Raw genomic sequence first — 6,000 nt, forward strand, 5'->3', positions numbered from 1 at the left:
AAACAGTTAAGAAACTATAGGTGGAACTGTAAGACAAGAAGTGCAAATAAAGAAGAAACGGGAACAATTAATCATTTTCCCTTTAACCTTGGTAATTTATAATTTATTAACTGTTTTTAAAAGAACCACTTGTTCCTGCTACAAATAACTTACCACACCGCCTGGCCGGGCACGCGTTACCTTAGAGTTGGGCCCTTTGAAGGAAAAAGAAACAGGGTCCAGAAAACATATATATATATATATATATATATATATATATATATATATATATATATATATATATATATATATATATATATTATATATATATCTATATATCTATATATCTATATATCTATATCTATCTATACATACATATATATATATATATATATATATATATATATATATATATATATATACATACATACATACATACATACATACATACATATATATATATATATATATATATATATATATATATATATATATACATATATATATATATATATATATATATATATATACATATATATATATATATATATATATATATATATATATATATATATATATATATATATATATATATATATATATATATTATATATATATATAATATATATATATATATATATATATATATATATATATATATATATATATATATATATATATATATATATATACAAGGAATATATATTCTTAGCAAACTTTTTTAAAAACAACTGTTTTCCTGCTAATTTTGTCAATAAGATTTGCCGAAAATTACTTAACAATTTCTTCGAGAGCCAGTAAAACATCCTACTGTACCAAAAGTGGAATTTTATGCCAGCTTCCCCTATGTCTGTGATAGTTCTTTTAAAAGGAAATTCACTCAGGTAATACAAGATCATTTTCCTGCTATAAAAGTTAACCTGATTCCGAAAAATCCCTTAACCATCCGCTCTCTGCTTCAGTTCAAGGATCGTCTGTGCCCTTTCATGTCCTCTTGTGTGGTATATAAATATACTTGCCCCAGGTGTAACTCTGGGATTTATGTGGGATCCACACGGAGGCTCCTGAAGGTGTGCATCGACTGTCATAGAGGGGTCAGTTTCCGGACAGGCAGCAGACTCACGAACCCAGAACATTCCAATATAAGAGCTCATGCTAAAATCTGTAAAGCATACATTGAAAATAAAGATTTTAAAATCATCGGACAAACACCCAATACTCAGGAATTACCCATTTTAGAGTCCTTACTGATCAAACAACTGGCTCCCCCATTAAACACGCAGTCAACAGCCACTCCCCTTTTCTTGTCTTAAGGTGTATTTTCTTCTTTTTTATTGTTAGTTTCCTTCCACTTATGTTTCTTTTTCTCTGGTGGGAGGTTGGTCCAATAGTTTGCGAATTTTAATATATCTTGGATTTTTTAAATGTATAATTTTAAGTGTAAAAAAATTTTCAGTTTGAGTTTTATGCTAATTATGTGTTGTTTTTATCCATTTTAGAGCCCTTGAAGATGTACTTATATATGAGAATTACGAAACGTCGGGAAATAAATATGTACAAGAAGAGCAATTCTTATTTGTCCATTAGCATACTTGTTGCATATAATGGCTATGCCACTCCACATGTAAGAATTATATTATATATATATATATATATATATATATATATATATATATATATATATATATATATATATATATATATATATATATATATATTATATATATATATATATATATATATATGTATGTGTGTATAAATACATACACACACACACACACACACACATATACATACATACATACATATATATATATATATATATATATATATATATATATATAATCAGTAAGCTACAAACGTCCTTTAATATCAATTGGCTCTACCTCGGAAATAATATATTTTCATATATGTTACGAAGAGGAATCTTTTAGTTGATAATAAGTTCGATTATTATCAACTAAAAATTTCCCCTTCGGTAACACATGAAAATATATTATTTCGAGGTAGAGCCACTGATATTAAAGGACGTTTGTAGCTTACTGACTGTATATGAATCACGGTGATGTGATAAAAAGTCATATATATATATATATATATATATATATATATATATATATATATATATATATATATATATATATATATATGTGTGTGTGTGTGTGTGTGTGTGTGTGTGTGTATTTACGTGTGTTGGTGGGGTTAGCAGTTCTTACCTTGGCAGCTACACATCTGACTGGGGAGCCAACACACACATAAAGAAAGTAAGGTTAAGTTGTCTGATAGTGCAAAGTAAGGGAAGGACTTTGGAGCAAAATTCTGATTCTAAATTAATTAAATGTATTTACAATGCTCAGAAGATCAATTACAAGGGAGCCATATAAGCTTGGCTCTCGGCACCTTTCAAGCAAATTAATAAAAGTGTACTGAGTGCCAACACAATAAAGAATTAAGGTTAATAGATAACACTTTTGTGGATTGCTTAATAAATGGACGTAGGGACAGAGTGGGGGCAGATGATTTCACAGCGAGATACACACACCTTTCTGCAATGCAGAGAAAGGAAAATGGTCACTGGATGAGCCAAAGCACAGTTTAATCTTTACAACGGGAGTGCTGAAGGAGATGACATCAAAATATAGTCAAGTAATTTACGCTCTTAAAACTTTAACTGATTATGGGTTACCGACAATTTGTTAGGGTCTTAAGAAAATGCGAGTGAAAAATGAAGCAGCATGAGATAGGAGGAAAAGTTATGTTGACTGAACACTCCCCCCACCACACAGCACCTTGTTCCTGGAGAGAAAATCCATGGATGAAGAGTCAATAGGATACTCGGTTGAGTGAGACTTTACGAATGGCACTAAGGCGGCACTTGGATATGTAGGCTATCGGCCAAGCTAAGTTCAAGTAGAGTACATGGACAGAGCAGCGCTCTGTGGTTTGTACAGGGTCAGTCACCCGTCTGCTCCTTGTTGACCCCTGACCTGGCCTTATATCACCTCTCTCTCTTTCTTTGCCAGTGTTTGCTGCCTTGGGCGTACAGGTGCAAACGATGTTTCATGAGCGAATGTTGTTAAGCCCGCCCTCAGGCGCTTCACGTGTCAAGTCCTGGATGCAGGTATTGCCTGGAAAAGAGGATTTTTCGGCCAAGAAAAATCATAAAAGGGAGTGAAGCACAAAAGCAGGCGATTAGGAGAGGTTCAGCAAGGGAGTGTACAAAGACCCTGACAAATCAATTGTCAAGTTTTAATTAAAAAGGAGTGGTTTAAGGCATGTCTCCTTGTCTCTATGTGTGGGCTTGGACTTCTTCTAGATGTGTGTTGCCAAAATGGAGCATGAGGGCTGCAGAGTGGTGACACTCCTAGCAATATATATAGATACGTGTATTTATATATATACTGTGTAATTATAGTAAGACTGTGAAACCAGGTATTTCACAAAATCCATGAAGTTTTCAGGGAATTCATGAAATCACCCATTCATTTAGGGACACTTGATCCCTGAGTGGCTAGTAATAAACACAGCTAAACAGTGATTCATCTACAGTTTCACCCTGTTTAGCACTACCCACTTGGGGATCAAATGTGTTTTGCCGTGTTTAATACTAGCCCCTCAGGGATCAAATGCACTTAGGGACTTTTGATCCCCGATGGACTAGTACTAAACAAAGTGAAACACATTTGATCCCCAAGGGGCTAGCTAGTACTAAACACGGCGAAAGTGTCGATGAATCACTGTTTTGCTGTGTTTAGTTCAGGTCCATCAGGGATCAAATGTTTTTAGTGAATTGGCGATTTCATGAATTCCCTGAAAATTTCAGGGATTTTGTGAAATCCCTGTTTTCACAATCTTACTCTAACATATATACAGTATGTATATATATATATATATATATATATATATATATATATATATATATATATATATATATATATATATATATATATATATATATACATATATATATACAGGGTATATATAAATACATTTATATATATATATATATATATATATATATATATATATATATATATAATATATATATATATATATATATATATATATATATATATATATATATATATATATATATGTATGTATGTATGCATATACATATATACAATATACATGTATGTATTGTATAATATATACACACAAATTATATATATATAATATATATATATATATATGTGTGTGTGATTTATATATATATATATATATATATATATATATATATATATATATATATATATATATATATATATATACACGATCCAGGTTTTCAGGAAAGGCGTTTGATTACATTACATTTATTCAAAGGTTGACGTTTCACATCACATAATGCATTGTCAAGGCTGAAAGCAGATAACAAAATATTATAAATAATCATATACATTTTTTTCTCAAATGATATAAAAGCTGCACAATTTAAGAACAATATGAAGACAAATATAAGGAGAAAAACACCATGAAAGCGCAGGACACCTATCTATGTTGGTAGTAAAAGTGCGACTAAAATCAAAGCAAAACAGGTGAAAAGAACATAAATAAACACTGGGCAATGAACAACCATGTTGATTATTGTTTGTTCAGTGTAGGAACCGTTCGTTTTATCATTATAGATGAAAAAATGGCTAGTTCCTTTTCACTTTGTACTTGTCCTAAAACTGCTAAAGTCTTTGACTTCCAAGTGCGTCTTCCATACCTTTGCATGGTTTCTTTTGTTAGACTGCTCAGGACTGGACAGTCTACTCCCACTTCCAGAGCAGATGTGAATCCTCGGTAATCTCCTGGTGCATCCGATATATGTGCCCAGACCACATCTAGGACAGGTATACTTGGAAATCACGTTGGATGCAAACGGGACTCACTCTATCCTTGAACTTGAATAAGGATCCGATGGTTCGTGGGTTTTTCGGGATGAGTTTTCAACTTAGCGCTGGTGATTCGTTATTAAATAAGCTCAAACACGTTTCCGAAATTTATATTTATGTAAGATTATGGATTATGGGATGCAAACCCCAGACTGAAGAAAAAACCTACCTTAAAAGAAGTTATTCAATTAAACTTCAAATACATGCAATGGTAACAATTATGCAGTCATGTGTGGGGCTGACCACCCGACTACAAACTATAATTAAGTCTTACCTGAAGGAGCGGGGGTGAGGGTTACTTTCGGAAATTGCTCTTCGACAATCAGACCACTTGCTTATCTGAACTCCATTAAGAATCGCGTGCTCATAAGAAAGTCATTAGGTCGTAACCAGGAGATTTGAGAAGAAATAGGAACATGCATGATGGTTGACAGGCGTCGATTTTCAACATATGGTCTGCCATTTCAATATCTGACATACGATTTGTTTAACAAGCGGTTACCTGTGGGAAATATATGAAATGCTGATGACATCAATATGTGTATGGGTATACAGATAAACACATACACACACACAAACACGCTTATTTACATACATACATACATATATATATATATATATATATATATATATATATATATATATATATATATATATATATATATAATCATAATAATTTTAACACGTGATTCGTTTATCACACTTCACAGCAAGTGAAAAAATGGGAGGTGGGGTGTAGATCCTGACTGGTTTCGACTTTATTTCCAAGCCATTGACGAAGGACTGATACACAGCATTAGAAACCACAATAGATATACAACAGAGACAGTACTGACGAACATACATGACCATTTGAGACTACAGATCCACCACTGACAGGTGTAACAGGGGAGCTGGCGACCTAATCATTAGGGCTACTGGTAGAAACCACAATAAATACTCAAGGGACAATACCAACAAACGTAGAGATCGTAGGAGATTATAACCCCATACCTGTCAAAATAGAATAGAATATACAGCAGAATTAAGGGCAAAGGCAAGCGCTAGGACCTATAAGGTCATTCTGCGCTGAAACGGAAATTGACAGTTAAAAGGTTTGCAAGGAGTAACAGGAGAAAAACTTCACAGATGCAATATGAATCAA

At 32.3% G+C, this 6,000-nt stretch overlaps 1 long non-coding RNA gene across 2 annotated transcripts in view; it reads right to left on the reverse strand.

Annotated features, from left to right (window-relative positions):
* Nucleotides 1-5,352, reverse strand: part of LOC136828422 (uncharacterized) — a 320,263-nt gene extending 314,911 nt beyond the window's left edge. For both annotated transcript variants that reach the window (XR_010850037.1, XR_010850036.1), the window contains exon 1: nucleotides 5,131-5,352. This is a non-coding gene — a long non-coding RNA (uncharacterized lncRNA). The remainder of the gene's footprint in view (nucleotides 1-5,130) is intronic.
* Between the last annotated feature and the right edge of the window lie 648 nt (nucleotides 5,353-6,000).

This window comes from Macrobrachium rosenbergii, chromosome 42, assembly GCF_040412425.1.
Source record: "Macrobrachium rosenbergii isolate ZJJX-2024 chromosome 42, ASM4041242v1, whole genome shotgun sequence".
Lineage (NCBI taxonomy): Eukaryota > Metazoa > Arthropoda > Malacostraca > Decapoda > Palaemonidae > Macrobrachium > Macrobrachium rosenbergii.